Raw genomic sequence first — 18,099 nt, 5'->3', positions numbered from 1 at the left:
ACTGTAATGCACAGGTCTACTCTGTCCGTTAGATGGCGTAATGTCTTCATTTCATTGTATGAATGGTGACGAATGAAGTTTGCGCGGCGCCACATAGCCTAGGCCTACTACACATTTTGATGTTGAATATGCGTTGCCTTTTTATTTTTATCTCTTGTCTAGGCCTATTAGACAACCTGGACAACGTTGTCCATCTGCTATATAGGCCTACTTGTTATCCTTTTTTCTTTATCTTTTTCTTCATTCTTTTTTTCTTCATTATTTCTTAAGTTATTTAACCAAATTTGAATCCAGGGATTCCAGGCCAGTGAAATCACTTAATGCGCTGAAGCCATGGAGCCATAATAATGAATAGGCCTACTGGTTTATTGATGCGGGCTCATTTAAGTAGACAAAAGAAAGAGTGCACAGATAATAAAACATGTGACAAGTAAAGTTCCCCGTCCTTCAATGTCCAACTTGCATACCTAATATTAGCATGAACCCAAGAAGAATATGTATTATGTAGGCACATTGAGCTATAGAATAGGCGGGCACCTGCTAAATTGGAGCAGGTGTGCCCAGTTGAGCATCAATGGTTAGCTAGCAGCCTAACATCAATAGACGATACAGGGGTTTCCTTCCCAGGGTACCAAGGGCTTCATCATCTTCCACGGAGGAGAGTAGGCTACGGCAGGACGAGCAGCACGCAGCGAGCCCACGCAGAGCGCTGTGGGGATGAGCCTCTAGCTACACAATACTCCACAAAGCTACTCCTTCAGGCAAAAAAAAAGAAAAAAGGAACAGGATTCGGTGACTGGCAGTCTGGCACCATGCTCAACGAACGACGTCTGACTTTGTAGTTTGGTTCCAAGAAGTGCTGCACGAAGATCTAGTCCGCACCATTCCCTGTCAGCTTCTACACACAGAGACAGAGAGTGCGCGCAGCTTGATACACACTCACAGGTAGGTTCTCTGGTTCTTCTCTGACCGCCTCCGTGCGCTCGCTGTGTCGAACATCGCATGCATTTTCATCTTGACTTAACTCATTGGAGGACGATATTGCATTTAATTGGTATGTTGTTCAATTAATTATGATTTTCCATTGATGAATTCAGTGCGTTCAGTTTTCCATTCACCGCAACGAGATTGTAATTGTGTTTTACAATGTATATTATATATATTTTTGTACTATTATTAAGTCTATCTTGTGGCATATAGATTTATTTAACATTTCATTCTGGATAAATTTGAATTTGTAGCCTAAAAAAGAACGTTTCTGAATGTAGGCTAAGTTATAGCAGTCTGAATGAGGATAATTCAATGTAAATTAATAGATTAGGCCTACACTATAAGCTATTGTGTGTTTCCTGGGGAAATAAAAACGTTTTCTTGAAGCATGAGCAATAATACTGTGTAGAACAGTGGCGTCAGCCGCGTCACAGACACAGCTTTACGGTTGGGATGAAGCTGCTTTCATTCTTTTTAAATGGTCCAATGAATGACATGTATCATGTTTAGATGGCATGGGTTCAGAATAGAAGATATAAATCCATTTAATACCTGAAAATGATAAGTACAAGTAGCCTACTCCGTAGCCTACTCGCATGGTGCATCTTGACAATAGCCCAACAAATACCGCCCCCCAAAACACACACACACACACACACACACACACACACACACACACACACACACACACACACACACACGCACACGCATACACACGGCACGCACGCACACACACGCGCACGCACACACACAGCTTTAAAATGGGTTTGGTGGCTCACTGCTCTCCTGCCACAGGGAAAGGATGCTTCCTCCTTGTTGCAGTGCTGAGAGTGCTCTTGTAGGAAAAACAGACCTGGGTATTAAGTCATTTGGGAGATTCTATGTGTGATCGTCCCTGGGCGTTGCTGCAGAGGTTTTTCTTCTTTTCTCAGGATCACATATTGGTGGTGGTGGTGGTGGGGGGTGGGGGGGGGGGGGGGGGGGGGGGGTTGGTGTGATAAATGCCTGCAGGCTTGGAAGGAAAAGACCATCAGGGTGAAATTAAATGTCTGTTCCTTCCAAATGCTTAAAAGGGGCTGGGCCGCTGCTGAGCCGTATAGCTGTGGTGCTTATGAGAGCGCTGGTACAGCAGCAGCATGCTTGATGTCTTCTTCTGAATCTGGCAATCTGCACCTCATTACTATTACACTTTTATACTGACCAGATAGGTGTGTGTCAACAGAGAGCTATAGAGAGGACTATCTGCACAGAGTGACCTCGGTAGCCTATATAAACTGATTTGTTGGATATTCTGACTTTTGCTTCGGCAATGTAAACATATATGATGATGTCAATACAATACATCCCTTTGAATTGAATTGAGAGAGAGAGAGAGAGAGAGAGAGAGAGAGAGAGAGAGAGCGCATTTCGTGGTTCTGTGGCTACTAGTCCCACTGGTCCTTTGCATGAAGAAGGGAGGATGGGAGAATACGAGCTACTGTACTGGGCTATAGGACCCCCCCCCCCCAGCCTCTCCTCCAAATCCTCGCACAGACCTGAAGCATGAGGATTAAATGGGGGAGGGGAGACAAGACAGATGCCTTCTCTCACATGAGCAGCCACCATAGCGATTGGACGACACCCATGTGCTGTATAGCCTACTGTATGTAGAGCTCTCTCTCTCTCTTTCTCTCGCCTCCGTCACAGTGCTGTGTATACAAAGATTGGATTTAGGCAAGAAAGAAGGTAAAATATGTGCAAAGGGAGATTGAATGAGGCAAATGGGGAAGATGACATTCTTAGAAGACATTAGGGAGAGAGAGAGAGAGATTGGGAGGGGGATGAGGAAAGATGCGCGTTTATGGTAGAGGTGGAAAAAAAGAGAAATGGGCAAAGAAAGTAAGTGCCCTGCTCACCAACTGCATAATTTAAGGCTTGAGGCAACGAGGCAGCAGCTTGAACCTAGAATCTTGTATTTTCAGCTTGTCGTCAGGCCCTGCCCTGCTGTCTTCTGGCAAAAGGCTCTGTATTTGTATTACTTCTTAATTAATGCTATTTAATGGATTACTGAGTGTCAGTGAAGCATCAGTTGTGAGTTGTGACTCATTTTAATATAGGTTGCAATTTGCATTCATGAGCTCTGAAAGTTGGCACAAACACGCTACCATGAGAGCACAGATATCCCCACCATACACACGCGCTCGCACACGCACGCACACACACACACACACACACACACACACACACACACACACACACGCACGCACGCACACACGCACGCACACACGCACACACACACGCACACACACACACACACACACACACACACACACATATACAAGCACGCACGCATGCACACACACATACACACACACGCGCGCGCGCACCCACACACACACACACACACACACACACACACACACACACACTGTTTAATCATTCTGATTTCTTCCTTTGATCTTGCTGTTACCATGGCCACAGTTGGTAAAGGTACATGACTCCTTTATGTTCCTCTTAGTTCCTCCTGAAGCCCAAATCATACCTTAGACTCTATATTATGGAACTATTGTGCTTGCATATTTTAGCACAGTAGTCGTACATGAAGATGACTTCATCTCATCGTGTAGTCCTTTTTTATGCGTGTGCGGCATGCACAGCCTCGACAGGGAGTGGCTGCCTCCTCCTCAGAGTCTCATCGGGGAGCATTAGAATCAATACATGATTAGAAATACCAGTCCCTCTGACACTCGTCATTAGGACCACCTGTCTGCTCTGTCCTACATTGTATGAGACACTTATTCAATTGAATTAAAATGGCCTCGGGCCACATACTCCCACAAAACAGCGGGGGGTTGACCAGTCTTTCATCCTGAATTTGGAACTATGTTGAGTCGTTTTCAGTGCTGTTAGAGTCAGTTAAATAAAACACATTTTTAAGCAGCTTTTTGACATATTGCTGTTGAGACACTGGTATTTAGCAGACCTTTTCAGGATTAGTGAAGCATATTTAGGCTATTAGCTTGTGAGATGCTCAAGCCGCATGGATCATCATCAGCGAGGGTTGCATACAGTGAGGACATACCACACAGCTGGGTGTTTTGTTGAAGTAGCTTATTGTTATGCCTTGTATTTTACAGTATTCTGTTTTTATCAGAGCTGGCATGTGTTTGCAAACATTGCTCTGCTGAAAACACTCAGGGGCATTCTAGCCTACTATTTGGCTGGTGGTGTAAGAGGGCGTGTCAGATTTCTGGCAGCTGAACAGTGCCAGATCCTCAAAGTTCACTTCTTGCCATAGGGGGCAGAGTCACAGCAATCGCAACAAGGGACCAGAAGGAGAGATCAAGCATTATCAATAAATAAATCTTAAAAAAAAAGAAGGAGAGATCATGTGAAACATGTTTCTTATTCATTCTGTGTTTATATCAGTCATGTAAACTATCTCAACAGACCAACAGCTGTAGTGTGATGCTTTTGAGTAGCAATTAGATGCATGGTCACTTCACAATGGTCGTTTAGCTTGTTGATTTACTGCCTGATCATTCTTGTTTCCCTGAGATAAGCTGAGCCTAAATTGACGACGACAGGTTGACCAATGCATCAACAGCTAATTCTCCGAGTACCACCTCTTGACTCAGAGACATAGTAGGGATGATTCACCACCAGCTGTGCAAATGAGACAGGCCTTTGGTGGAATGCGGTAACGTATTGTTGATGGCACCTTTTTCTGTTTTATTGTGCAATGAAGTATAAATTATCCTATTGTTGTGGCACACATATACTGCCATTTTTATTGATTTTGAGAACTGTATGCTTTTTGAAAATGTAGGCCGCTATAGATGGACTGCATAATGTTCATTTCTCCATTTCCCTCCCTGTGTGTTGGATGAAGCTGCCATTGGGGCAGGGCAGAGACAGCATGAGCGCTTGTTGGTCTCTGGGAGGCTTTTCCTGTTTGTTCTCCAGCGATGCAGGACCTGGAACAATGCCCCCACAGAGGATGGAGTTGAGTGGCTCAGAGACATTTTAGAGCTGAAGTGTTTTCACAGATGGCTTCACAGATGGTCCCCGTCAAGCCAGTAGTATGAGGGATCATTTGTCCATGCCGATGACTCACTCCCCAGTTCATGTAGAACCCAAAACTTTTCCTCATGCACAACATAACTCGTTGAGATACATACGAGCAGTCTAGGCAAGGCAAAAGGCAAAGAAGACAAGTTCATTTGTATAGCTATTGCATTTACAATGGCAATTCAAACTGTTTTACATTGCCTACTACATAAAATAAACATAAAGGTATAAAAAGGGAATTAAAAGAGAAATAACAAATGAAAGGAATAGAGAAATTATGGACAAATTAAAAAGGCTTACCGATACTTGTATTCATTGGGAGATTCGGGATTTGCGTATTGTGGAATTTTTCTGGTCCACCGCCAAATTGTGACATGTATTGTGACCGTCATTAATATTTTTGTGTTTTCAAATCATTTAATTTGCAGAACATATTTGGGCTGGCAGCAGGGTTTCCCAAACCTCCTCTGAACAACAGAGCTTATGGGTGTCCCATCTGTTAGTGTCTCCCTGAATACTTTATAAGCACCCTCAAAGTGTTGGAGTGTTCTTTCATGCATAATCTAGGCTTCCCACTACATCCTCCACTACCCCCTTCTCCACCTTATTCCCCCTCAAAGCCTAATGTAGGTGTCGCAGTCAGACAGCATTGTAGCAGCATCTGCGTGTCTGACTGTGTTTACGCGTGTGTGTGTGTGTGTGTGTGTGTGTGTGTGTGTGTGTGTGTGTGTGTGTGTGTCTCGGGCTGCGTCGGGCATAACTCAGGCATCGTCTGACCGACTGACCTCAAACTTGACATGTGTGTCTATGATGAACCTAGGGTGTGTGCAGTGCTGAGTGAATTCAGTCGGACCAGCGTTTTCCCTAAAAAAAAACCTTCACACTTGTGTGAAGGGAGGGGCGCTCTTATCATGTATCATGTATATCATCCCCTCCTATATAGTGTAGATTTTTGTCCTAACGCAAACATTAAATGCCATTGACAATGAATGGAGAATTTATGTCATATGTAGATGAGCAAATCGGTATTTTTGTTAAATTCCCATATTGACAATGAGTGGAGAATTTACGTCATATGTGTCGCGCTGATGGGTACACACAAACACACAAAGCTGCGCCCCTCAAAAAAATACATTGGCTTCACGGATCTTTGTGTCAAGTTTGTGCTATCATTATCAGTTATATGGTCTATAGTCACTAGACTCGCACTGGGTACTAAATGGGTACAACGGGTAGGCTGACAACAAGTAAAACAAGTCAAAGTAGAGCACCAGTCCAGGAAACAACTATAACAAAGACATAATAAATAAGAATAGCAAGTAGAAGGTAAAAAAAGAAGAAGCAAAGTATGTAAATGAATGATATCACAGTTAGAGGTGCAGTTATGTGTGTGTGTGTGTGTGTGTGTGTGTGTGTGTGTGTGTGTGTGTGTGTGTGTGTGTGTGTGTGTGTGTGTGTGTGTGTGTGTGTGTGTGTGTGTGTGTGCTCTGCGTAGTATGTGTGTGTAAATATCTATTTACATACGTATACAGTATTTATGTGTACGGTATGTACATGTGCATTGGCCTTGGCCCCCTGAAAACTCCCAGGGGCATTGTACCCTTTTGGTTTGTGGGATACGATAGGACTATATGCATATCTATCTGATATCTGGCATACACAGCAAAGCCTTAAAGGGATGACTTATAGAGAACCAACTATATAGGGCCCAAGAGCAGCGATGCTGGAAGTTTTAAATAATTAAGAAATGCTGAGTGATGTTTTTCTCTTGAGGTAAAGTGAGGGCTACATCGTGGCGCAGTGCCTTACACTCCTGTCCAAATGCAGGCCTCAGTACTGTTGCTATCTTGGCAATTTAACTTCCTGCCCAGAGGGGATGGAATGGTGCCATATATGCAACCAGGAATGGCCGGAAAGGTTGGAGTCATCGCCAATCTTTTGTACGCCATCTCCCGCTTGACCCTCATGCCAGCAGAAGGAGCATATGGTATTTTAGTGGTCAGTCGTTGCAGTGAGGGAGGTTTCTGAACAGACTAAAGATCAAACGTTTGGGTCTAATTAATAGCCGCTGACTTTAGGCGGCAACAACCCATTCCAATCGCAAATCATCCCCTTTGTTGAGCAAGGGAAATGTACTATAAACAGGGCGGCTGTAGCTCAGTGGGTAGAGAAGTTGTCTGATAATCAGGAGGTTACTGGTTCAATCCCCGGCCCTGGTCTATCACACTTATAGCCCCCCTAAATGCTACTGTACCCCTAGTCTATAACACCAGTAAGACGCGCAAACGCGGGAAGCGAACGCAGCTCCTACATATTTGGGTTTTGGACGTATAGCTGCTTTGGGGACTTATATATGGTTATGGCTGAGTCATGGTGACGTAACAGCGGGACAGACACTTGCATCAATCACAAACAAATCACTCAGCTCCATATATGGGCACAAAAGCGGGACAGACAGACACACAGACAGACAGACACACAGACATGATCTGCTAGGTCTCATAGTAAGTGCTCATTGCGTTCGCAATCACTGCGTTCGCAACTATAGCCCTCTCACTGCTACCCCTGGTCTATCACACTTATAGCCCCCCTAAATGCTACTGTACCCCTGGTCTATAACACTATAGCCCTCTCACTGCTACCCCCGAGTCAGAACCACCTGAGCAATCATCAGCTGGGTGAAGCTGAAACAGAATTTCCAAAACAAAGAAATGCATGTTGAGGGGCCTTTACAGAGTGTACCTCAAAAAGCAATTCTGACAATAGTGGCCGGGCACCACAAATGCGAAAGGTTTTATGTCATAGAAATACTTTACAACTTCCTTGGGTTCTGACTACTGCAAGCCATGACTTACATGCAGTGCCTAGGCAATCCCTGTTGGAGATTTGCAGTCCACAGAGTGCCCCTTTCTAGTTTACTCTTTTAATAATGAATGATGCAGTCATTTGCATGCATTTTCCATATGAAAATCAAACATGATAGAGAATAGACTTGGTTTAGGTACAGACAGACGTGTTTTGAGTGTTCTGCAGATCTCTGTTTGTTACTCAGGGGGGTTGTTGTGAGGGTTCATTGCCTGACTGATACAGATTGAGGTACAATGGAAAGAGAAACAACCACTTAATCTTAATAAGAATTCCTTGAGGCAAATTGAAAAAGTGCACGGTGAATCAAAATGGAAATTTTAGAAAGTAATGCTCCACTTACGTAAGTTCTAAAACCTAATTTGTTTACACTGCAAAGTAGTGTCTGATTTAATCTAATTTTGTTGTTATTCAGCAACACTTGATTTTGTGAGCAGGCAAGTTTGACTACTGTTTGTTAGATAGATATAAAGATATAAACATCCAGTCATTCTGTATTATATATGTCTGGTTGGCCAAAGGCCAGAACACCATTACTGCTGTTCAGGCTAGACTCTGGGAATGGCCAGGAGGGCCCGCAGGAATCTGAGATGTAGCTCGGAGCACGATCCTTCAACATGAGTCTTTTCAAAACAAATGAAAAATGCACTCCAAAAAATAAAAAGTTAAACTAAAGTCCCTAAAAATCTATCTATCTATAGCTCATGCTTTTTTTTACTTTTTAGGGACTTGAGTTTCAATGCGATATATTTAACCATATGAACCCTAGCATCCCAAATGTCTCACATTCAAAACCAGCTATACTTGCAATTCTCTCCGCTCTCTCCGTCGTTGTCGTCGAGTGTGCTGCTGTTTGACAACGTTGTGTATAGGATGGCCCTAATGGGCAAAAAAAGGTGGCTGAAATGTGCCTGAATAATGGCGTTTTATATGAACTACAATATGTACAGTATATACATTAAGGGCGGGGAGATGAGCCTCTAGATCATATCATAGGCAGAGAAGTAATAAATAGTCTGTGGCAAATCTGGAGGCAGGTGGAGGGCTGGTAAGCCCGGGATGAGCAGACGCACACAATGACGGGGCCTGTATCTGGTTCTGGTAGTGGGATTCCCAATCGATGATGTCCCTGGTAGGTGGGTTTCTGAACGGTCCACAGCCCTCCTCTGAGACTGAGTATAGAAAATTGTGCCATATTATAAAGAGCATAAGTGAAGTCGTTGTTTTCCCCCACCTTATTTGAATTCCCAGTGTTTAATAATGATCTGCATGCTGCCCTGTCAGCTGAGCACACAATCTAAAGGGTTCCATGAGGGGGTTAAAATGGACCCTTACAGGTACAGTATGTAACTGAGAGTTATGGGGTCCTTGAAATTAGTTTGAGACCCACTGCTCTCTAGAGGTTGCCCGGTCATAATGGCCCCCCTGAAGTTATACACAGTGAAACGACATAGCTGAGCAGCTGGTGTTTGTTCTCATAGAGAAAATGCCTATGGTTGCACTACGGCTGTTGAGTTTTTAATGGGCTTCGCAGCACTGTGTTATAGCTGAGCAACTATTGCGTCTCACAACATCCTGAAAAAAGTGTCTACGGCTGCACTTAGGTTATTGAGTCTTAAGCAGCGTGGATATGCTGCACTGATGTGAACATCAATTCTGGCTTCTACTTACCTTCAGTATTTTTCTAAAGCCATTGCAGGCCAGCACTGAGCAGTTTGTCATGATGGTAGCATTTGGGGGACTGTGCAAAAGCTCCCGCAAGGCTGTGTCAGCGGCCTGGAACAATGCGGTTGGCTTTACCTCAACCATTGATGTCATCATCAATCCTGGACATTATAGTGAGAATGCTGCCCTGATATACAATATGTATTATTACACACACACCCTTCTTGTTTGCCCTCTCTTTTGATTTTATTTCTAGTTTTTAACCTTTTAAACCTTTTAATTTGTTTCCTAATAAATATGTCTGTACTTAAAAGCGCTATATAAATCGTATATATTATTATGATTAATTAAGTGGACAAAAAGTAAAAGCAATCACGGGAGTTGATCTGAGAATCCCATTAATCTACTAGAGGAAAGCAAATAAATTCTTGCCCTTTAAATGTAATTGTGGTATAACAGGTTGATCCATTGGTTTGCTTTACAAATGCGTTGCTGTCTCCACCAGGCCGAAGGCATGGGGAGTATGTTTTGCACTCCGTCCGTTCGTGTGTGAGTCTGTGTGTGCGTGCGTGCGTCCGTCCGTCCATCCGTCCGTCTGTTACCAGCTAATCTCCGGCACCGTTAATCCGGTCGGTGCCACATTTTGCACACACACTCCCTGGACACCAACATGAACCTCTGCCTCAAATTCTCCAGAACGGCCTGTTATAGCGCCACCAGGAGGCAGACTTTTTGAAACACACATTATTTTATATTACTCCTCCAGATTCTGTCCAAAATTCCCGCAAATCGTTACACACTATCTCTATAGTCATGTGTTCAAGTCGGATCTGTCTGATATTTCATATTCCATCCTAATTGGCTAACATTGGCTTTCAAAGTTTGCAGGATTGGCCCATTTTGAACAAAAGGATTTTTGCAAAACACATTTTGGGAACAAAATACCTTAAATCATCCAATTTCCATCCAAGGCGTTAGAAGAAATGGCACCCTTTTCACATTGGCCTATTATAGCGCCACCAGGAGGCCACAACCTGACCTGCCCTGGTGGAGACCTGTGCCCAGAGGGGCACATTATCTAGTTGTTGTTGTTGTGTGTAAAACATTATGTTCCTCTGCTTTTATTTATATTGGGTGGATTCAATGCTCACTGTAAATAGCCTAATAATAATATTTACTGAAAGTGACAAAGTACGAATTGTGCTTTACAGTGAAAGCCTAAGAAAATATACTCATTCAGCAGATTTTAAAGCTTCTTTTCCCTTCCATTTTTCAGTAAGATGGCATAAATCCTGTGATATTCATGTTCACCAATGTCATTGTGTGTTGTTCATTAGTAATATATACAAAAGTGATGGTTAAGACCTTGCTGTAACACATCGTTTCCATCGATCCCCCTCCAAGGAGACTGAAGATGACACTAGTCCCTTCATCGCCATCCCCCTCTGAACCCACTGTCCACAAAGATCCATGCCGGATTGATTCAGCCACAACACTTCCGTCTCCGCTGTCACTCACTGTGTCTGATTTCTTCTATTCTTTCTACCACTGAAGGTTTTAAACACTTGGTACTACTGTAGGGACTGTGAACGAAATACTTCTCCTTAACACTATGGTGTTTATGCGCAAGCATGAAACAGAAAATAAAATGACACTGCATGTCGACTGCTGCAAAAATGAAAAAAGAGCACTTTCGTTAGTGGAAGCACTTTTTGGCCAGAAAAGAAAATATTTCACCGGCTCAGAGTCCGTTCCGTTCACTAGGGGAAGTAGGCTTTCGACACCACAAAAACGTCTTTGTATTGGTGAGTACTGACTACTGATGAGTAGCGAAATCGTTTTTATTTTTGCAGCAGTCGACAGGCTGTGCTGCATTTCATGCGTGCGCAGGAAGTCGAGAGTAACATAGTGTTACAGAAATGTTCCCCTGCTTGTCCTAAACCTGTCCAGTCACACATGCTTTATTTAATTTTGCCTTTATTTTAGTCGCATTGAGATCAGAGAACTCTTTTTCAACTCAGACCCATGGACTAAATGGCAACTGTTACAGGCGCATAGACAACACACAGAAAAACATAAAGGGCAGACGATTGGGATGGGAGGGTGGCTCGCAAGCCAGACTGTTGAACCTTGTTGCCTCCCACAATTTTCAAATGCTTCCGTCATACAGTCTGGACCACGGAAGCGCTGAAAATGATCTTCATGGGGATAAAGCGGATGTGAAGCATCCTCCCCACTTCGGATCCGTCTTTACAGTTGTCCTAATGAATCAAAATGATTCAAGCTTGTTGTTTATTAGAAACTAGAATTTCGCCGGCCTTTGGCCGGCGAATCCTAGTTACATTGCAGCGCAATATGGAAAGAAGGAAATTGCGTTGACAGAGTTGACAGACTCCACTTCATGTTTCAGCTGTGTTTTTAAACTCAGTAGTGTGCCCTGCACATGTAGTAACGGATGGGTTATAAATTATTATAATAACAGAAAGTGTTTTTTATTTCTCATAAATACGCAAACATGGTGAAACAACTACAGTCACAGAGAGCAGTGCCAAGGTAGCTGCTGCCTGCTAACGATGCAAACAACAGCCTTGCCTGTCGTGTGTGTGTGTGTGTGTGTGGGGGGGGATAGCACTAATTTTCGACATTTTACTGTGTCATAAATATTTACATCTGTAGCCTATATTGTGATTACATTTGACTGTACATTTGACTCTTGTGTTATATTCTTGTGAAATATTCAGTAAAGTATTGTGGTGAAATATTCACCCCAAGTTGATAAGATATGCAGAGAATATAATACCAAGAAGCCCCAGTTTGAAATGCATTAGGCCACAGACCCCCATTTGATACCATTTGCTCTCTGGGAAAATCAGGGTCCATTTGGTTCCATTTGTATGCTCTTGGAGTATGATGACTGTGCTAACAGTATTATCATAAAATATGTCTCAGTTTGAAGATTAAAAAAAACATATTTCATATGTGTGAGCTTGTGAAGTAGAACGTTCAACCTAGAGACAGTGTTGCCAAGTCTGATCATTATAAGCTACTTTGGACTTGTTTATCTATTGGTAGTCCTTGACATGGAAATGTTTGAGTTCCACTGCTCTGAAACAACATTAGACAACAAAGTTTGACAGTCAACACTATAATTGATTATTTTAAGACTAATTTCCGGACCATTTCTGATTTACCTACTTTGAACTGGACTATTAACATTTTTATAGACCTGGTTGCTTGTTTCACTCTCACATCCACGATATGTGGCAACCCTGGTCCCTGGTTTGTTTTGGTTTGCGTGTGGACAGTGGATGTTTTTTTGTGTTGCTTTAGCATCTTTAGCACAGTAGCTATCAGAGGCTGCAGCAGCTGCTGCTGTCATGAAAACGCAAGTTTCTGTCCCAGAAGCTCACGTGAGGTCTGCGCACACTGTACGTTGCTATATATCGCTATGGCAACCTGTCATGAAATGCTGCTAACGTTGTGATCAGCACTGTTAGCATGTGTGCTATCAGGCAAAAGCTGAGATAGATATAAAACTACTGGCCAAAATGTCATACAAAACACAACACCTAAAATCGGAATGTGATTGTGACCTACAGACCATCATGATTTGCTTGCTGGACCTATAATTAATTTATTTGCATTAAATTGCCACTCGCCCATATAAATAAAAAGCAAGATGGCTGCCGATTGCGAGCGGAGAGACAGAGAGTAGTGACGTGTGAGCCGGGGGCGGGCCTCTGACAACAGCATGAACACAGGGCAGTGTTGCCAGGTTTGCGAATTGTAAGCGAGTTGTAGTGTGTATAAGTAGCCTGGTTAAAAGGCCTTGTTTCTGCCCGTGTTGGGGCATGTGTTTCTGTCGACCAGTTTCTGTCCACCGCTTTTGGCACGTGACCAACTTAAGAATTGTTAAATTAGATGGAAATTCAAAAGTAAAACGTAAAGATATTTTATAATATGTTTTTGTGAACGAAAATATCGAACAGATGACAGCTTCCTTTCTCGGCTTCCGGGAGGTGTAGCTCCACACTCTATAGCATTAAGAATAGTTGTGAAATGAGATTGACGTATTATAGTGATATGCGTACCACGGTAAAAAATAAACGAAGGTGTACCAGTGTAGCACAAGTCAGGGACGGCCAGTTAATGCTGCAGTAAATGTTGTTGAAAGACAAAACATCGGATAACATCTCATCTGCTATTCTACTAATCTGATCACACAACTGACAACTCTGTCCTTATACTCACTTGCTCGGCTGATTTCAATCTCACCCACCTGATAACAACTAAAACAAAAATCCACCCCCTGCAAGCGCAAAAGTGGACTTATTCGAAAAAGGAAGACTTATTCGCATTTTCAGATGTTTCCATTCAGGATTTTATTCGCAAGAGCCTTATTGCACAAAACCACAGCTTTATAGAAACATGCTTAGTGAAGTGTACACCTCACTATGTCTAGCTGTCTGTCATTTGGGCTTTGTATCTATTTCATATTCAATAATTAAACAACCCTACAATGATGTTTAATTTGAAGGCGTGGTCTTTTAATGATTTACTACTTCCGTTACAACTCCTACAAAACATCACGGACAGGTACAGTTTGTGCAAGTGATAGATAACACGTTAAGCTTGCTATTAGTCACACGCAATGTATGCATTAGTGCCATGTGTGTCTAAGGGGAATGCAGGTCACATGTTACTAAAAATGGGTGGAACATGTTTTTGCGTTTGGCATGCGCTGGGACCTGGGAGTTGCGTGCCACGTCCCTGAAGTGCATCCTGCAGTGATGCAGATTTGTATTGACTATCCTCTCAGGCCCTTGTGTGACTTGTGGGTTTCTAAATTGGTCCTACCCCCCCATCACATATGAAATGCTATAGAGAAGCTCCAGCTATGTGGACTGTGGAGGACTTACAGTACAATGCCACGGCTTCATAATCCTTTAACCACTTAAACCCCATAGTTAATTGACTCGAGTCCCCCATGGCTCTATACTTGCGACCTTTCTGTTTTCATGCACTGTACTGTAAATTCCAGATCAACAAGCTCACAATGCGTCGCAAGGTGACATGCTGTGAGCTTGTACATTCTGCTATTTTGTGCAAAAGGTTTGCCCCAGAATAGGGTCTGTGTCAGTGTTCAAACCGTGTTCAAGCATATAAGGACCAGTCCAGTGAAGTCCTGTCAGTCCAGTCACACATGCTGCAGAGTCAGACTACCGATCTGAATCACTGCCACTCTGGTGGTGTTTCCTCCAGTCACCGTCTGGTCTTTCTCACTATATGCTTTGCTCCTGCTCTGCCAGAGTGCATTTACCCCAGAGAGACGGCTGATTTGCTGTTGGTTCCCGGGTCCCGCTCTGTTGATTGTTGCCTCCGGAGCCATCTTCGCTTAAGCTTCAAGTTGTCTTTTGAAACACGCAAGCAAACACCAACTGCTCTTTAGAGGATATCACCTGTCTGAGTCATCATATTATGACGAGGAGGACTGTGTGTATAGGCAGAGTCATAGATGACGCACGTTAAATCGTGTCACTTCAAGGATACAGCAATCATGACGCAACCGTGCAATTACACATTGACTATCATATTTTATTAAGTTGTATTTTCAACAAGGTTTTTCTCTATGAAACTGCAGTGTGCTGGCTGATGCCTTTGTCTGACATATGTCAGAGATTCAGTATATGCAGGCGATGTCATTCATTCATCTATTAAATATTTTCGGACATAGATTGTTCCCTCTTCAGCAAGGGTCACTTTTCTGTGACAAAAACAACATCTATATCCTTTGGGTTAGTTAGAGAACTGTGTGTCTCGTCGGGTTGAGTGGTTATCCACTATCTGTCTTGTCTGCGACTGAATGCCTCTCTAGTACTCTAGTACTTTCCATCAACCTCCCCAGGACAATCATGTTGAACAAAAGGGGGATAATTCATTTTTGTGCAGGGAAAGAGAGTCAGGGTGGCCGGGCTTAGTGTGTGGGATGCATACAGTCAGAGTAATGTACCCCCAGGGTGCGAGAATAAGATAAATGCACTCCTCTCTCTCCTCACCATTGAGGAGAGGCAGTAGTATCAGGGAGCTGCCCACACCCATATTGTCTATTTATAGCAACATTTGCTGGTTTCTTTTTTCTTTTAGTGAGTGCTGCTGGCAATATAGAAACATGCGTTCATGACAGAATCGTGGGTTGATATGTAATAGAGCATATTAGTACGGTTGAACATGCACCAGAGGCCGAGAGGCTCTCCTCATTGTCAGCACTTAGTTGTATGTGTGGTTTATAGGATTAGAAAGTGGAATTCACTAACGTGTCATATGGCCTCCCTCAGTCTGTCTTTCTCTCTTTTCCGATCCCTTCCCGCTAGTCTTGACTTATATGGACGGCTCACTCGCAAGAAACCGAAGACAAATGGGACCTATTGATTTCCCTTTTCCGTTATCCTTAAGCTCTCTCTTAAGTCCTCTCCTACAAGTCTCTCCACCCACGATGGTTCTCTCACCGGTCTCGACACAGTTCATCGCAAGCTTTGTTTACCTGGAATGGAAGCACACGATACATCAAAGTCCCTCTGGAAGGGACCGTCCCTGCTCTTGCTGGCCCACACTGGCCTTATGTCCCACATTGTAAAATGCTTGGTGTTAATTCAACTCTGAATGTGTGAACATTGACCCAAATTGACCCTTAGGGACCCTTTAGTTTCCAGGCTCCTGGCTCATTCCCCAGGGAGATGTCCCCTCTCCCGAGTCTACTGCAGAACCACTCCCAATTGACTATATTGATTCTCATGGTGGCATTTTGCTCTTACAGTATGTCGCACCCCCATAATAATAGCGAAATGCCCACTGTGTGAATATGATATTCACTATCGAAGTATTGCACTAACTAAGCTGCCCAAGCACCCACTCACACAAATACAATGACTTCATCGCTGTTCTCTTTTGTCATTGCAATCTCGGAATTGCTAAAACGTTGCGTCATATACGTAGTGGACTATATGGGCATTATAAGTTGATATTGATTGTGAGATTTAGATACATAAAGAGTAAGATTGATGGCTTTTTGACGGCCATTCAATTTGACAGTCGATATTACAACAAATCTACAAAGTACAAACACAGATCACTCTTGCTTTGTAAATCCGTGGCCTACATTGTTGCATCAGATTTGAATCGGTCTTTAGGCAATAAGAGAAAGTGCACCTGGTGTCCAGCCAATGTGAGGTCAGCACTATGCTGCCTCACAGATTTTGTCATTTCGGGAGCAAATGTCATCGATGATGAGAGAACAGAGCTACGGTCGTTTGTGCTCACGTTAGTGCTGCATAAGCATAAGAGATAAAGCTCCGAGATTGCTATTGCTTGCCTGCCAGCAAGCATATTAAAGTACCTTCAGGTTTTGTGGCAAAGATGTGATAAGTGATTACATTGCAAGATATAACTACAAGGTGCAGTTATCTAATTCAGTGGTTCTCAACCAGTGGTATGGGGATCACCAGTGGTCCTTGAGGGAATTCCAGGTGGTCCCCCAGCTAGATGATGGAGTTGGTAACCAAATGGACCCTTGTATGACCCTTGTGGTAAAAATATTCACATTATTTTACTTAAATAAAAGTATCAATAGTGCAATGTAGAAATACTATAATAATAACAGTCCAGAATTCTAAAATTACTCGAGTAAAAGTACAAACACATTTGCATTATACTGAAAGTAAATTTATTTTACAGAATTTCCCATTTCACAAGTTTCCAAATAAAAAATAAAAATAAAAATGCTTTGAAAATAGCAGATCTTGTAATAATAATTCATCGAAATCTACAAGGGAAGTTGTATTTATACAACGCAGTTTCGGGAGAAGAGACCTCCTTCCGCTTGACCTTAAAACCACTCCTCCCTCATTATCAACAACTCCTCCCTCCTTATCAAACTCACCTGCCTTTCATTATCACCTGGCCAATCCCCGGTGCAATCACCACAGTATAAATACACCTGCGATCTCTCAACCAAGTTGTTTGTTCTGCTCCACGACAGACCAAACATGGGTTGTGAGTACTGCACTTGTAGATCGGCTATTTTCCACTATTCTCCACCCCAATCCCCTCCTTCCGCCTCGATTCTCTAGGAATCCAGGGGGGGCAGTGACGGAGCAGAGACGACCAACCGCTCATTCCGAGTAGAGCAAAGATGACTGTCAGCTCCAGAGACTACGCCCCCACCCTGAGTCTCGCCCTATCTTGGGTTCCTCACTCCACTCCGCATTCATCTCATTCTGTTTCAATTAACTGTTGATCTTGAGCGAAGGTGTGGTCTCTTACTAGTGAAAGTAACTAGTAACCAAAGTTTTAAATAATTGTAGTGGAGTGAAAAGTACAATATTTGCCTCTGAGATGGAGAAATACTCTAAAGTAAAAAATACTGGCGTAATGGTCCGGTCACCTAGGCTCCAATGTGTGGCCTGACAGCGCCGCTGTTTTTATCCCACGATTTTGTAAGCCATCTTTTCACCCATTCACGGTGTCAAGTAT

General features: G+C 43.1%; 1 protein-coding gene across 1 annotated transcript in view; it reads left to right on the top strand.

Annotated features, from left to right (window-relative positions):
* The first annotated feature begins 677 nt into the window (after nucleotides 1-677).
* LOC308316988 (rabphilin-3A-like) overlaps nucleotides 678-18,099 on the top strand; it is a 37,900-nt gene continuing 20,478 nt past the window's right edge. Inside the window, exon 1 of the mRNA XM_080765778.1 lies at nucleotides 678-945. The gene's annotated coding sequence lies outside the window, so the exon portion shown is untranslated. The remainder of the gene's footprint in view (nucleotides 946-18,099) is intronic.

This window comes from Protomyctophum bolini (assembly GCF_963924005.1).
Source record: "Protomyctophum bolini genome assembly, chromosome: 6".
Taxonomy (NCBI): Eukaryota; Metazoa; Chordata; class Actinopteri; order Myctophiformes; family Myctophidae; genus Protomyctophum; species Protomyctophum bolini.
The sequence above is the reverse complement of the archived record's forward strand: the minus strand, read 5'-3'. Positions and strand labels throughout refer to the sequence as shown.